Source organism: Podarcis muralis, chromosome 7, assembly GCF_964188315.1.
Source record: "Podarcis muralis chromosome 7, rPodMur119.hap1.1, whole genome shotgun sequence".
Lineage (NCBI taxonomy): Eukaryota > Metazoa > Chordata > Lepidosauria > Squamata > Lacertidae > Podarcis > Podarcis muralis.
In genome coordinates, this window is record NC_135661.1 from 320889 (window position 1) to 338378 (window position 17490).

Below are 17490 nucleotides of genomic sequence, written 5' to 3' on the forward strand. Positions count from 1 at the left end.
GAGTCCAAAGCAGTGGGGGGCAGTCCCGTGTTTTTCGTGAAGAAAAAAGACACGCCCCAAAAGAGGTTGATAGTTGATTATAGGCTCATAAATGCCAGGACAAAGCACACGGCTTTTCCCATGCCCAAGATCGACGACCTGCTCGCGACGGTGCGGAAGGGGAGAATCTTCACCAAGCTGGATCTACGAGGCGCATACAATCTGATACGCATAAGGGAGGGCGATGAGTGGAAGACGGCCATGTTTACGCCTTTAGGCACCTATGAATACAAAGTTATGCCGTTCGGCCTCCAAAATGGCTCCCACACTTTCCAAGCATTTATGCACCACGTGTTGGCAGGACTCCTCTACAAGAAGTGCGTTTCCTCGACGACATCCTGATCTTCTCGGAATCGCAAGCAGCGCACGAGGGAGACGTCAAGGAGGTTCTGCAGAGATTACGGGAGCACAGGCTTTACGCCAAGCTGGAAAAGTGCCAGTTCGACGTGACGGAGGTGGATTTCCTGGGTTACAAGCTGTCCGACAAGGGACTCGCCATGGACAGCGCCAAGGTCCGCTCGGTGTTGGACTGGAAGAGCCCGCGCAATAGGAAGGAGGTCCAGAAGTTCATCGGTTTCGCCAACTTCTACCGCAAGTTCATCAAGGGGTTTGCGAAGGAGACGGCGGCTATCACGGACACCCTCAGCTCCAAGAAAAAGAAGTTCACCTGGACGGACCAGGCGGAACAGTCTTTTCAGAGACTCAAGCGTCTCTTCGCGTCCGAGGAACAGCTGCTGCACGTCAACCCCGGCAAACCGCTGCGGATTGAGACTGACGCATCAGACAGAGCGGTGGGGGCGGTCCTGTTGCAGAGAGATCCTCAAGGGAACTGGAGGCCCTGCGCATTTTACTCCAGGAAGCTCAGCAAGTCGGAACAGAACTACACCATCTGGGACAGGGAGTTGCTGGCCGTTCACGCAGCCTTCAAAGCGTGGCGGCGCTTCCTCATTGGAGCCAGACACACCGTGCAAGTCCGCACAGACCATAAGAACCTGGAGTACTGGCGCACGGCGAGGTTCCTGAACCAAAGGCACATCCGCTGTGTGGAGTTCTTTGCGGATTTCGACTTCAGGATAGAATACATCCCGGGAGACAACAACGTCATGGCAGATGCACTATCCAGGAAGCCGCAGTATCTTGAGGAAGCAGCACCGGCGGCGGCCAAGCACATTTTCGCACCGAAAGCGTGGGCGTGCGCTTCAGCTACAGTGGACCTGGATGCGGTGCGTCGCGCGCTGCAGACGGACTCGTTCGCACGATCCAAGATAGAGGAGGTGCAAAGAGGCACAGCGAAGGACGGAGAGTTCCAGATACGCGACGGCCTACTCCTCCGCAAAGGGGCGCTCTAAGTGCCAGGGGACGACCTCCGCGCGAAAGTCCTGCAGCAGTTACACGACGCACCCAGCGCTGGGCATTTCGGCAAGGACAAGACAGCGGAATTAGTAGCCAGAGACTTTTGGTGGCCCAAGATGAGGGGTGAAGTTGAGGATTACATCGCTCGGTGTGGCACATGCCAAAGGGCCAAACCAGTACACAGGGCACCGGCGGGACTGCTGGAACCGCTTCAGACGCCGTTTGAACCGTGGGAGAGAGTAGCCCTGGACTTTGTCACAGATCTGCCCAGCTCGAGAGGCAAAACAGCGGTGCTCGTGGTCGTAGACCTGTTCACCAAGATGGCGCATTTCATTCCTTGCGTGAAGGTGGCCACGGCGGAACAAACCGCCAAGCTATTCATAGACCACGTGTTCAGAGTTCATGGCTTGCCGAGATCCATCCTCTCCGACCGGGGGCGCCAGTTCGTCTCGAGTTTCTGGCACAAGCTCCTGGGCATCCTGAACGTCAAGATCAACTTAGCGTCGGCACGACACCCGCAGACCAACGGACAAGCGGAGAGGGTCAACGCCATCATGCAGCAGTACCTGCGATGCTACGCGAATCAACAACCCTCGACCTGGGTGGACTACCTACCGCTGGCCGAGTTTGCTTACAACAACACGAAGCACGCGTCTACAGGGGTGACGCCGTTCTTCGCCAACAATGGGCGGCATCCCAGAACCTTCCCGGGTTTGGAGACGAAGGGGGAGGGGGAGCCACAGGGGGCAGAGCATTTGGCAGCAGAGTTGCAGGAGGTCCACGAGCAACTCTGAAGGAACTTAGAACTAGCAAAACAAGCCTACAAAGTGCAGGCAGACAGGCACAGGAGAGTCGGGGAAGACATCCAGGTGGGGGACTGGGTATGGTTAGCAGCCCAGGCAGTGCCGGCCAGAACGTTAGCTAAGAAGAAGCTTGGACACAAGCAGCTGGGCCCTTACCAAGTCGAGGCACAAATCAACCCAGTAGCTTTCCGGTTGACCCTTCCGGAGGGTTCCAGAATGCACCCGGTCTTTCATAGGTCGGTGCTTACACCCTACAAGGCACCACACAGGTTTCAGGCGCCAGGGACCGCACCAGACCCACGCAGAAAATCACCCACGGGGGGGAGTCACAAAGGGCGACACCAATCAACGAGGTCACGGAGATTTTGGACTCGAGATGGGGGGAAGAGGGAGTTGAATATCTCCTCGCCAAGGAAGGTACCCCGGCCAGCGCCAACAGGTGGGTACCGGACTATGCCCTGGAGGAGCGCTATCTCAAAGACGAGTTTCATGCACTCTTCCCACACAGACCTATGCCGGCAGATTATTTCGATGATTGGCTTTTCACACCCACACTTTCAGCCAGCACGTTCCAGGGGTTCTCACCAGCTGAGGAGACGCCACCGGAATGGAGCACCCCAAGGGGATCTTGTTCGGGGGTTGACACCGACCGCTCCTATTGGTGGGACGATCAACCGGAGGTGGGGTGGAGACGGGAACTGCAAGAGGGGCCTGGACACGCAGCATCACCCGAGGTACCGGAGGGTGAGATGGACATGGACGTGTTGGGAGAGGGTTTTGGGTTTGAGCACGAATGCAAAGAGATGGAAGCGGAGGAGATCGACGTTGACGAGTCCAGTACGGACTGGGCAGATCCAGCTGGAGGGCTGCATGACAGGGGCACCGAACAGTATCCAGCACTCGCCCCCAAAGCACGGGAGCGCCCGGAACCCACGCCCGGAGAGGGGGAGGGGGAAGGGGGGCTTCGAGGGGGGATGGATGTCAGGGGCTCAGGGGCAGAGCCACAGGGGAAAGAGGAGTTGGAGAGCGAAGGGGAGGAATCTGAGGGGAGCTTAGGAGGGTATGACAGTGACCCGAGAGATTCCATGAGTCTCTCCAGCGAATCAGAAGATTCTCAGAAAGAGGCGCCCAGGGTCAGGGCAAGGGGGGCCAGCGGTGAGTCCCCAAGCGGCAGCTGGAGATCAGGGCCAGCTTCCCTGCCAGAGCGTAGCAGGGGGGAAGAAGCCCACAGATCAGAACCGGCGTCCACTCCAGCAGGGAGAGAGAGAGAGTCAGAACTGACCACGCCTCCGTCGGAGAGTGGAGGGGCGGAGCGGAGGTCAGTTCCAGCCAGCCCCTCCGAAGGAGGAAGCAGTGACAGGAGCAGTGTAGCCGTTAGGAGGAAAGTGGCCGGCTGGGCGCGCGCGCCAAGTTCAAATGTGCAGGCGCGCGGGTCACCAGGTCCCAAAGCCCGCCGGAGAAAGGGGGAGGAGTCAGAGGAATCCGCCTCCGAAGAGTCCAGGAGGGGTGGAACCCCAGGGGGCAGGAGGACACAGAGGAGAAAAGAGCAGAGGAAGAGGTGGAGCAAAGCTCGGGTGTTAAACTGGTGTAGGGGAGGGGAAGAGTCAGACGGAGCTTCGACGGTCTAGAGTTACAGACGTAGGGATGCGCGCCACGGATGCAAAACCAACAATGAACTTCAATAAAGACTTTTGTATATAAAGAGACACTGGCGTTTGTCCTTTGTGAGCTGGGACCTGAGGTACCCCTGACAATTGTTATTCATGTTTTTATGCTGTATTTTATGCTGCTTTTACAACTAAGTGTTTTAAATTTGTTGTTAGCCGCCCTGAGCCCAGTTTTTGAACCGGGAAGGGCGGGGTATAAATAAATTATTATTATTATTACTATTATTACAGAGGCATCTTGGCAAATAGGAGGCACTGCTTGTCTCTTCCCACCCTTGCTTTTGATACAGATTGTTATTTCTTCCTTGTTCCTGATATTAGATCTTCCCTCACCCCTTTTGTCCTTTGGGAGGTGCCCCCCACCATTTTGTGGTTTGCCTCAGGTGTCAAAATATCCTTGGCAGGCCCTGGAATCTGGCCTGGTTTGGCAGCCCAAGATGGGAGGAAGGAGGAGGAGCAGGTGGCGGGCTGTAAGATTGGCACCTAGGGATGGCAGAGGAAGGTCCCTGTGTCAGGTACAAGGGGGGGGCAGAACTGCTGACTCTCTCCCCTGCCCCTCTTGACCAGCAAGGGGAAGGGGCTGAACAGGTAGGGGTGGAGGCAGAGTTGGAGACTGATGACCAGAGAGCCAGGGTGGTGTAATGGTTAGAGTGCTGGACTAGAACTTGGGAGATGTGGGTTCAAACCCCCAAATGACCATGAAGCTTGCTAGCTGACCTTGGGTCAGTCACCATCTCTCAGCCTGACCTACCTCATGGGGTTGTTGTGAAGAGAGGTAGAATTATGTACACCACCTTGGGCTCATTGGAAGAAAGGTGGGCTATAAAGGTAATAATAGGTAAAGGGTAAAGGGACCCCTGACCATTAGGTCCAGTCGTGACCGACTCTGGGGTTGCGCGCTCATCTGGCTCTATAGGCCAAGGGAGCCGGCGTTTGTCCCCAAACAGCTTCCGGGTCATGTGGCCAGCATGACTAAGCCGCTTCTGGAGAACCAGAGCAGCACACGGAAACGCCGTTTACCCTCCCACCAGAGTGGTACCTATTTATCTACTTGCACTTTGACGTGCTTTCGAACTGCTAGGTTGGCAGGAGTAGGGACCAAGCAACGGGAGCTCACCCCGTCGCGGGGATTCAAACCACCGACCTTCTGATCGGCAAATCCTAGGCTCTGTGGTTTAACCCACAGCGCCACCCGCGTCCCAAAGGTAATAATAATGATTGTCTAATCTTCAAGAGGGACGTGGGTGGCGCTGTGGGTAAAAGCCTCAGCACCTAGGGCTTGCTGATCGAAAGGTAGGCGGTTCGAATCCCCGCAGCGGGGTGCGCTCCCGTTGTTCGGTCCCAGCGCCTGCCAACCTAGCAGTTCGAAAGCACTCCCGGGTGCAAGTAGATAAATAGGGACCGCTTATAAGCGGGAAGGTAAACGGCGTTTCCGTGTGCGGCTCTGGCTCGCCAGAGCAGCGATGTCACGCTGGCCACGTGACCCGGAAGTGTCTGCGGACAGCACTGGCCCCCGGCCTCTTGAGTGAGATGGGCGCACAACCCTAGAGTCTGTCAAGACTGGCCCGTACGGGCAGGGGTACCTTTACCTTTTAATCTTCAAGAGCCTGGGGACATCTTTGTAGGGGGGATCAGACTCACCCACCCAGAGCGTTGGGCAAGAGAGTCTTGTGCATGAGCTCACTCTGCGTTGTCTTTAAGAGCTTGGCAGGAAGAGCACATCAACTGTAGGGACATCTTTGCAGTGTCTGTGTGGTTATGAACCTCTTGCCATGCCACTCACCTTGGGATCTTGACTACCTCAGAATCCTGACTTCCAGACCCAGTGCTTGGCTGCTGAGTCAATACTGCTGTTATCCTATATAAAGATCTCCCCTTTACTCTCAAGTAAGAGATGTCGTGTTTTGGGATGTGAAATATACTCAGAGTCGCAAAGTGATTTCATGCTCTTTATTCAGCTCATAGTGGTGAGGAGGAATGAATGAAAGTCCCCTCAAAGTATCTGCTTTATATACATTATTTACACAATGGGCTGCACATGATTGGCTAATTCCGGAATTCTACTGTAAGCCAATCAGGTTGTGGATTCACTTCTATCTGGAGCATGATTGGGTAGTTCCTGCCAACCAATCATACTGCTGCATTGTTCTAGGACCAATCAGACTGCTGCATTCTGAATCCTATTGTTCTAGGACCAATCAGACTGCTGCCTTTTGGATCCTATTGTTCTAGGACCAATCAGACTGCTGCAGTTTGGATCCTATTCAACTCAGTACATAACACCCCTCCCCTCTAAGTTCCAGTCCTGCCCGGGAGGTCGCATTCAAAGTCCTTGAGGTACGCCGGCGGCCTACGTGTGCGTTGCGGCCTGGGGTGTTCCCTGGTCCGAGGTTCAGGTTCTGGCTCGTGTTCCAAGGATGCTGGCTGTGATGGGGCTGTCTGGTCTGGCACAACCGGCTCGCTCAGTCGTGGTTCTGGTTCCGGTGTCCTTTCGGCCTCGCAGGTCCTCTCTGTATTGACTGATTCTGCCTCTCCTGCTGGCCCCTCGTGCTCTATGGGCCTCACTGCCCCTCTGTTCCCTTGGGACTCCTCTGCCCTTTCCTCCTCCTGGTTTTCTCCTGGGAATCGTCGCCGTATCTGGTCGCAGTGGCGGCGCCAGCATTGCCCCCCATCTGTTAGCACCTCGTACGACACGGGGCCAGTGACCCTGGTGACTGTGGCAGGTTCCCATGCTGGTCCTGCCCCAAAATTCTTTGCATACACTGGGTCCTGGGCCTCGAAGGTCCGGGGGTTCCTGCCTTCCCCCACCACTACCTCATCCTGAGCTCTATCGGGGTGAAGGCGGTCCAATCTGATTGCAAGGCGCCGACCCATTAGTAGTTCAGCGGGGCTCCGGCCAGTCGTTGAGCTGGGGGTGCTGTGCTGTGCTAGAAGGAATGTGGCAAGGCGGTACTCCCAATCCCCTTGCGTCATGCAGCGAAGGGTGTCCTTGGTGGTCCGCACCATGCGTTCTGCTTGGCCATTGGTGGCAGGGTGGAATGGCGCCGAACGGATGTGGCGGATGGCGTTCTGTGCTGTGAAGGTTTGGAATTCTCCTGACGTAAATGCAGTCCCGTTGTCTGAGACGAGAGTGTCAGGGAGCCCGTGGGTTGCAAACAGCCTGCGTAGTACCCGGATGGCTGCGGACGTAGAAGTGGACGGTACCAGTGCGACTTCCAGCCATTTGGTGTAGGAGTCCACCACTATGAAGAATGTTTTCCCCTGAAAGGGGCCCGCAAAATCCACATGCAGGCGTGACCATGGTGCTCGGGCGGACTCCCAGGACTGGACTGGGGCCCTTGGGGGATCTGGGCGGGATTCTTGGCAGGCCTGGCAGTGTTTGACCCAGGCCTCTATCTCTCCGTCGATCCCCGGCCACCACACATAACTCCTGGCAAGGGCCTTCATTCTTACTACCCCTGGGTGTGTCTCGTGTAGGGCTGTGAGGACCCTTTTGCGGAGGGGCTGGGGAACAACGACCCTGCTTCCCCATAACAGGCACCCCTTGTGGGCCGACAGTTCATGCTTGCGGGTTGTGTAGCCGGCGAATTCTGGCCCGGGGCTGCTGCTGGGCCATCCCCTCCACACCCAGTCCAGGACCCGGGAGATGACCCTATCTTTCTTGGAATGGTGTGCAACTTCTTGTGCCTGAATGGGGCGGTCGGGAAGCAGCTCCAGGCTCATAACCTCTTGTGCAGGTGCTGGGTCGGGGCCTGTTTCTGGTAGTGGTAGCCTGCTGAGGGCATCCGCATGGCCCATCGCCTTCCCAGGACGGTAAATCAGTGCATACTGGTAGCTGGCAAGGAAAATTGACCACCTGAGGACGCGAGGAGACAGCACTTGGGGGGTCTGCTTTTCAGGGGCAAACAAGCCAAGCAACGGCTTGTGGTCCGTCACCACGGTGAAGGGCCGCCCGTACAAGAAATCATGGAATTTTTTTACTCCCTTCACGATTGCCAGACCCTCCTTGTCGATTTGCGAGTAGTTCCGCTCGGTTGCGTTGAGTGTCTGGGAAAAGTATGCCACTGGTACCTCTCTTCCATCTGGGAGTTGGTGTCCCAGGACAGTGCCGATTCCATAGGGCGAGGCGTCGCATGCTAGCACCACCGGCAGCCTCTCGTCAAAGTGTGCCAAGACCGAGTTTGAGACAAGCAAGTCCTTGACTGCCTGGAATGCAGCCTCCTGGTGCTGGCCCCACACCCAAGGGGCCCGCTTGTCCAGGAGTCTGTGTAGGGGCTCCGCTACTGCCGCCTTGTGGGGAAGGAAGGAATGGTAAAAGTTCAATAGTCCCAAGAAGGCCTGAAGTTCAGTCTTGTTCTTGGGCGCTGGGGCATCACAAATGGCCCGTACCTTGTCCCCAGTCGGGTGGACCCCTTCTGTGTCCACCATAAATCCCAGAAAGTCCACCTGAGGCACTCCTAGTAGACATTTTTCCCGCTTCACCTTGAGACCCGCCGTCTGGAAACGGTGCAGAACGGTGCGGAGGCGGTCCTCAAACTCCTCTGGTGTGGGCCCGGCAATCAACACATCATCGAAGAAGGGGGTGACACCAGGAATCCCTTTAAGGAGAGAGTCCATTAGATTCTGGAATATGCCTGGTGCCACGCTGACACCGAATTGCAGCCGCTTTACCCTGAATGCTCCTCTGTGCGTCACAATCGTCTGTGCCTCTGCTGTAGCCTCATCTACTGGCAGCTGTTGATATGCTTGGGCCAAGTCCAGCTTGCCAAAAATTTTCGACCCAGCCAGGGTGGCAAGAACATGGCTGACCACTGGCACTGGGTATGCATGGGCTGTGAGGGCCTTGTTTATGGTACATTTGTAGTCTGCGCAGATGCGGACCGAACCATTAGGCTTGACGGGTGTGACAATTGGGGTTTCCCAGGGGGCATTAGGCACCGGCTCCAGCACCCCTTGCTCCACAAGCCGGTCCAATTCCTCGTCTATACGGGGTTTCAGGGCGAACGAGACCCGGCGGGCCTTGAGCCTGACCGGTCGTACTGCGGGGTCAAGCTGTAGAGCAATGGGGGGGGGCGTATACTGTCCCAATTTCCCATCGAAAACCCCCGGAAATTCCTTGCATATGGCGTCCACGTCTACTTGTAAGCTAGTGTGGTTCACCCCGGTGACGGCTAGCCCCAGTGGTCCAAACCATGCCAATCCCAGTAAGCTAATGTAGGGGCCCTTGACCACAAGCAAGTCCAGTTGCCGCGTCCGCCCTCGGTATTGCACCCTGAAGGTCCCCACCCCCATTGTGGGGACCTTACGTTTCTGGAAGTCCCGGAGGGTGAATGGGGCCGGCCTGAGTTTGGGACCCCCCGTAGGACACAGTTTTCTTAAGGTCTTTGCCGAGATTATGGATAGAGTTGAACCCGTGTCAAGCTCCATGCGGCATGGGGCCCCCTCTATCTGTACCTCGACATAAATTTTCTCTACGTTGGGGTGGGGCAACTGGTATACCTGGAAGTCCGTGAGCTCCGTCGAGTTGCCTTGGTGTGTTGGGCCCCGGGACCTGGGGCTCTTGGATTGGTCATCTGATGCCTGGCGTCGGGTGGGCCGAGCCCGACACACCCGGGCGATGTGTCCCAATTTTCTGCACTGCCTGCACTCTGCGTTTCAGTGGTGGCTCCTTGCCTGTGGAATGTCCTCCCTGCTGCGGTGCATCTCTCACCCTCTCCCTTCATTACTTACTTTCAGGAATTTAATAACACTCTTGTTTAATCTAGGCATTTAATGGCTGAAAGACACTGCTCCTGGCAACCCTATGATCACCAGCTAAGAGTGTTTTTAACTGTTTTTTTATACATAAAAAGGTTTTTAACTGGTGTCAGGGCCGCCTCAGGTCCCAGCTCACAAGAGACCAACGCCAAGTCCACTTTATTTACAAAAGTCTTTATTGAAGTACATTGTTTGTTCCACAGCCGAGGCACGCAGCCCCACGTCTGTTACGCTTAGACCGCTGAAGTCCCCTCTGAATCAGTCCCGCCTCTACACCAGTTTAAGAGGCTTGTGCTAGTCCACCTCTTCCTGTCCTTCCTTTTCCGCAGGGTCTTTCTGCCCCCCTGGGTTCCTTCCCTCCTGCTTTCCCCTGACGCTGAGTCCCCAGACGCCTGCTCCCCCCTCCTCCGTGCTTTGGGACCAGGCTCCTCCTCCGGGCTCTCCGCATTTCCACGCGCCTCCACATTTGAACTTGGCGTGCGTTCGCTACCCCTGACCTTCCTCTTGACAGTTATACTACTCTCTGTACTACTCTCCGCCCCTTCCGGCAGGACGTCTTGCCCCGATCTCCTTCCCCTCTCTGCTTCCTGCTCTGCTCCGTGTGTCACACTGGGAACTCCACCCTCTTCACTCCGTTCCGGCTGGGAAGCCGGCCCCGATCTCCCACTCCCACTCGGGGTTTCCCTGCTGCTCCCCTGCTCCTGACGAGTCCCCCCTGTGGCTCCCCTTGGCCTGACCAGGGGCGCCCCCTTTTGGGAATCCTCCGATTCACTTGAGAGACTCATGGAAGCCCTCAAGTCATTGTCATCCTCCTCCTCCTCGTTCCTGGATTCTTCCCCCTCGCTCTCAGTCTCCTCCCTCATCTGTGCCTCTCTTCCTGAACCCTGACAACTGGTTTTAGAGTGTTTTAAAATTGCTTTGAGTTGTGTGGTTTTTTTAAAAAAAATTATCATTGCTTCATGTGCTACCCTGGGCTCCTTTGGGAGGAAGGAAATCAAAACAACAATAAAACAACAACATGGTTTAATTAACAGCCTATCTGCTCTGTCCTGCAAAATTTCTCAGTTTTATACTAGTTCAATTGTCATCACCTCCTGCAAGCAATTCTTGGAACTGCAGATTGGTGCCAGAAATTCCTGAGCTTCCCCCATAGAGCTACCATTTTGTCAATGTGTAAATGTTCATGTTCCGTGACTGTAGAAATAAATGAACAAATAAATAAAATTATAGGGTTTTATCCAATGCCAGTCCAACTCAGAGCAGACTCGCTGAAGTTAATGGACTTTAGCTCATCTCGGCTGGTATGCAGCACTGAAGTGAATGGATTTCTTCATTTATTATTTAATTATCTATTGCATTTCTATCCCACCTTTTCCTCTGAGGATGTCCAGGTGGCACACATGTGATTCTCCCTCTCCCACAATAACCCTGTGAGGTAGGTTAGGCGGAGAGGCAGGGGCTGGCCTCAAAGTCACGCCCAGTGAGCTTTGTGACCCAAGTGGGGATTCGAACCCAGTTCTCCTCACACCCCAATCCAACAATCTAATCCATGGGTAGGCAAACTAAGGCCCAGGGGCAAGATCCGGCCCAATCACCTTCTAAATCCAGCCCGCGGATGGTCCAGGAATCAGCGTGTTTTTACATGAGTAGAATGTGTGCTTTTATTTAAAATGCATCTCTGGGTTATTTGTGGGGCATAGGAATTTGTTCATTTCCCCCCCAAAAAATATAGTCCGGTCCCCCACAAGGTCTGAGGAACAGTGGACCAGCCCCCTGCTGAAAAAGTTTGCTGACCCCTGATCTAATCACTGCACCACACCAGCTGACCACCACACCACATAATTATAATGGGTTCCCTCTGAGTTGACTGCAACCCATAATTTCCATTAAAGCAGCATCCACTACACAAAATCAGCATCATTCATCATTTGATGCTCTTCTCCATGTGCCATCTCCATAGAGTGGCAACAGGAGAACGGTCTTTTCAGTGGTGGCACCTGCTTATGAAATGCTCTCTTCCCAGGGAGGTTCACCATCACTAACTACTTGGGGGCACCAGGCAAAAATGTTTCTTTTCAGCCAGGCTCGGGGAGTTGGGGATATTGTGGCCTCCTTTGTTTCATGCATAAGAATGCTTTTAGCTTTTATTTTATTTCAGTTTTGGTTTTCATTCTTGTCTTACATTGCAAGTCCCTTTGGGACTTTACTTTCTGCAAACAAAAAACACTAAGAAATGCAACAGATAAATTATTATTACCATTATCCCAAGAACTGAGGGCACCGCATTGGTGGGTGCTTAGCATCAGACATCAAGAGTTTGCGGACTTGCAATACAGACCTGTAATTCAATCGCCATGGCTAAGAGGATGCTGCAAATCCCCAAGCCACTGAGTAGGAGATTTCTGTGCCCCGAAGAATCAGCAAAACGGATCTAACGGATACAAAAAACAGGGAAGTTAGAAAGAGAGAGGAAGGGTGCTTCAAGATGGCCTGCCTATTGAGCATACATTCTGATTTATTTGCAGGGAGATGTCAACTATTTAATGGGTGACCATATTCATTATCTTACAGGGAGATTAGATAATTCCAGTGCATTTCCTTGTTGCTTCCCGCATTTTTGGGAAGAGGGTTTGTTGCGCTAAACCTCCCAATCAGCTCTCGCCGCTCATTGGCTAGTATGTGATTAGGAACCTAAGAAGCTCCCTTGTGCCAAGTCAGACCATTGCATCCCTCTAGCTCAGCAATGTCTGCACTGACTGGCAGTAGTTTTGCAGGGTTTCAGCCAGGGTGTCTTCCCTAGCCTTGAGATACTGGGGATTGAACCTAGGACCTTCTGCCTGCAAAGCAGATGCTCTACCATTGAACTATAGCCCTACAGATGTAGGAATATAAACAACTATCTTATATTGAGTGAAGCCCATTAGCCAATCGAACTCAGTATTGACTACACTGGCTGGCAGCAGCTCTCCAGAGTTTCTGGCAGAGTACATTCCCATCCCTACCTGGAGATGCAATTGGGGATTGAGCCCATCTGAATCCCACCCGAAATTAGCAACAGCCTGGATGGGCCCAGAGGTGGAAGCTCTGTTTTTACTTAACCCTAAGCCAAACCAGGCACTCAGCTATACAGCTGCAAATAAAATGTTTAAACTGGGTTGTAAAGTGCATTATACAAATGTGACACTAGATGGCGATGGTGAGCTATGGCAAATCCAATAAATTTTTCAAAACTTTGTTCAAAAGCATTTCCACAGCGTTTTTTATGTGTCTAGATTCCACCCAGATCTCTGGAGAGGCGATGGCAGCCATTTTGCCCCTCCTCTGTGAGCTAAGCCATGGTTTGTCTTTGCATGCCATCTGAACCTGGACTTGTAGTTTGTCTGTAGGAAACTGGAACAACTCAGCCAGCTTAACACAGACACACACCATAAAAGTGCTGGCCTTTGGAGTAGGCCAAGGGTAGAAGCATTACAAGGAGGAGCTAAACATTCATATCAGGGGAGACGAACGTGATGCCTTCTAGATTCCACCTAAACATTAGGAAGAACTTAGGAAGAACTTAGGAAGAAGATTCCACCTAAACATTAGGAAGAACTTCCTGACAGTAAGAGCTGTTCGACAGTGGAATTTGCTGCCAAGGAGTGTGGTGGAGTCTCCTTCTTTGGAGGTCTTTAAGCAGAGGCTTGACAGCCATATGTCAGGAGTGCTCTGATGGTGTTTCCTGCTTGGCAGGGGGTTGGACTCGATGGCCCTTGTGGTCTATTCCAACTCTATGATTCTATGATTCTAGATATTTTTGGACTACAATTCCCATCAGCCCCAGCCTGTGTGACCAATGATTAGGGATTATGGAGTTGTAGGCCACAACATCTGGAGCTCATCACGTCGGCGTTGATGTAGAAATGGGAGAGAATCTTACCACCAGGAGAGTTATGAACATAAGCAAAATGTATATCGTTATGCTGATATACCCAACTATTTTCTTTTCTAACCCCATAGACATGTAGAGTATCTCCATATAATAGCTGGCCTGAAAGGAGAAACAGACATTCTTAGCTGAATGATGACCCCCTATCAGGATACAGACAAATCTGTCCATTTCAGTTTCTATCGTTTTTTCAGTCTTAATTTCGGTTCTCCACAGAGAGCTAGTGAGGAGGGGGATTTTTCACTGCTCAATATCCCACCCACTAGAGGAGGCCACAATATCTACAGTTCTCCAGGCTAAAGGCCAAATGCCTGGCTGAAAACATTTCTGCCTGGCACCTCAAATCAGCCAGCGAGGGCACCAGGCAGGCTTCCCTGCGGAAAGCATCCCACACGCAGGAGCCACCACCGAAAAGGCCCGTTCTCCTCGGGGAGATTGCCCTACCGCGTTAATGCCAGTGAGCTGCTGCCCGCCCATCAAGACGACGGCAGAGACGAGGTGGTTCCATATGTCATCGAAGTGATACATCGTAAAGATGTCCATAAAGGTAAAGGTACCCCTGCCCGTACGGGCCAGTCTTGACAGACTCTAGGGTTGTGCGCCCATCTCACTCAAGAGGCCGGGGGCCAGCGCTGTCCGGAGACACTTCCGGGTCACGTGGCCAGTGTGACATCGCTGCTCTGGCGAGCCAGAGCCACACACGGAAACGCCGTTTACCTTCCCGCTAGTAAGCGGTCCCTATTTATCTACTCGCACCCGGGAGTGCTTTCGAACTGCTAGGTTGGCAGGCGCTGGGACCGAACAACGGGAGCGCACCCCGCCGCGGGGATTCGAACTGCCGACCTTCCAATCGGCAAGCCCTAGGCGCTGAGGCTTTTACCCACAGCGCCACCCGCGTCCCCATTAAAGATGTCCATATCCTTTTCCAATTCCTCAGAGAGGTCCTCCTCGTGGAGCTCTTCGATTTCATCCTCCACGTTGTCGCAGCCCCTTAGCTTCACCAAGGCTGTGTGGAAGTAGACGACTGGCTTACTAGTGCCACAGACCACCCATGTCGGCTCAGCAGCATTTGGAAGGTTCTTAGCGCCCCCCACCCCCAGTCTGTACACACTGCCTCTTCCAGCAGTGGAGGCTGGTGCCCGCTGGAACTGATATGGCAGAGGTCAGGGAGGCCAACAGTAGGGGGCACCAGAGCGAACGGCTGGAGGCGCTAGAGCCAATGGTGAGTAAAACCAATGAGTTCTAGCTTTGTCCCCATCTTCCTCCTCCCCCCTGCTGAGTTCAACACTGAGCCTAAAGAGAACATAGCCAGTTTATGCAGAGATTAGACTACAGCATACAATCAGTCTATATTTAACATTCTTTCAGATATCTTTAAGGGGTGGTTATATGATAAGGGGGATGTGGGTGGCGCTGTGGGTTAAACCACAGAGCCTAGGATTTGCCGATCAGAAGGTTGGCGGTTCGAATCCCCTCAATGGGGTGAGCTCCCGTTGCTTGGTTCCTGCTCCTGCCAAACTAGCAGTTCAAAAGCACATCAAACTGCAAGTAGATAAATAGGTACCACTCCAGCAGGAAGGTAAACAGCGTTTCTGTGCGCTGCTCTGGTTTACCAGAAGCGGCTTAGTCATGCTGGCCACATGACCCAGAAGCTGTACGCCGGCTCCCTCGGCCAATAAAGCGAGATGAGGGCTGCAACCGCAGAGTCGGTCACGACTGGAAGTAATGGTCAGGGGTCCCTTTACTTTTGCTATATGACAAGGAGCATTCTCTGGTTTGCTTTTGGGTTGTTTTTACAATTTCCCTTTAACCATTCATTCATTCCATGCTTTCCTCCATCACTTTCCAAACTACCAAAAGTCAATTTAAAAAAAAAAAAAAAAGGAGGAGGAGATTTGTTGTCCTAGGGCAAAATAGCATTTTAAAATCACTTTCAATGTGCAAAACTGTTCAAGGATGCACAGGAATCCCTCTTGCAAAGTAGCAGGAGTCCGGAAGGCACCCTGCAAATTCCCTTGTGCTACAACTACGCGTGGCCTGGAGAAAGTGGATGGAGAGAAGCTTCTCCCCCCCCCCCCTCTAGAATTCGCCGACATCCTAGGAACCTGAATGTTGAAAGATTCAGAACAGACAAAAGAAAGGACTTCAGTGCACTTATTGATCTGTTGCAACAGGGTGCTCCCCTCACAAGCAGGAGAGGAGGAGGAACCCAGAAAAATGGTGTGCAAGGCCTTATAAAGACTTTTGAAATTGCCACCCTGTAGATCAAGACCACCCCCAGAAACATCATACATACATCACAGAAGGGGTGTAACCTCAGATACATCACACCTACATCACAGAAAAGGCGGTCTAAAACAGAAATTTGAATATTGCTTTTCTCCTGTTGTTGTTTATCTCCTGTATGGCAGGTTACTTGATTGGATTGCCTGGGGAGCCTGGCCAGTCTTTTGTAATGATAAATACTTCCTGGGACAGGTGACAGGCTCACACCCTATTCATATCTTAAATGTGCCCTTAAGAGAGGATTTGTGAGGAAAGAGACAATGGGGAGGTTTCCCACTTTGACCTTGCAAAAAAAACATTTGGTCAGTTTAGGAATCAAAATGGTTCCAGGTTGGTCTTCCTGTGCTGATCTATGTACGTGCTTGGTTGGTACACTTATGAACATTACCATATATCTAAGACCATAGAATTCCTATCACAGTGCTCTGCCTTGCTCCCTCGCACTCCTGGTCCAAGTGGAAAGAGGGACCCCACACTCCGCGACACACAAACAGTTAAGCCAGCCTTAGCTTGGAGGGCATGGGGATCTTTGGGGTGGAGCAGCACAGCTCGCCCAGAACACCTGTTGAGCAGAGATACACATCCACACCTTTCTTTCCCTCCCACAGCCTCTGGCATCGTTCCACCCGTGAGGATCGAGTCTTTGTCCTCACCCCTGGCAGAGGGACAGACCTTGGAGCTCAACTGCCTTGTTGCTGGCCAGGTGCAGACCAAAGTCACCTGGTACAAGAGAGGGGGGGCCCTCCCAGCCAACCACCAGGTATGTGCGCTCCCCCTGGTCCTTTCTGTTGGGATAATTCAGACTGGAAATTCCCAGGTGTCAGAAAAGGCTGCTTATGTATGCAACAAATGTGGCCAGTGTTTTGTTAGCCCAAAAGTGAAAAACGAGCGAGGACCCAGCCAAAGAAAAATGGCAACTTAAGCTGACAGAGTATGCGCAACTTGCAGGCTTAACATCTTGAATAAGATAACAAGAACATATGTTTAAAGAACATTGGAAAACGTTTGTTGAATATATGGGAAATAATTGGGTACGGCTGAAAACGCTGGCAGCATTAAGATAAATTCAACAGTGTAAAAGAGTTTTGATGGATGAAATACAGTGGGTTATAGACGCTTCAGGTTACAGACTCCGCTAACCCAGAAATAGTACCTCGGGTTAAGAACTTTGCTTCAGGATGAGAACAGAAATTGCATGATGGCGGCGCAGCGGCAGCTGGAGGCCCCATTAGCTAAAGTGGTACCTCAGGTTAAGAACAGTTTCAGGTTAAGTACGGACCTCCAGAATGAATTAAGTTCGTAACCCGTTGTACCACTGTAATGGAATACTGAATGGTATAGTTTATGTAAAATATGCAGGTGTCAGGGCCGCCTCAGGTCCCAGCTCACAAGAGACCAACACCAAGGCCGTTGGTCTGCGGATGTCTCGCCGACGATAGGTTGATTTTGACGTGCAGGATACCTAGGAGCTTCTGCCAGAAACTGGAAACAAACTGGCGCCCCCTGTCGGACAGAATGGACCGTGGCAGCCAATGCACCTTGAACACGTGGTCAATGAAGAGTTTGGCGGTCTGTTCCGCTGTCGCCACCTTCGCGCAAGGAATGAAGTGCGCCATCTTGGTGAACAGGTCCACAACCACCAGTACTGCCGTCTTGC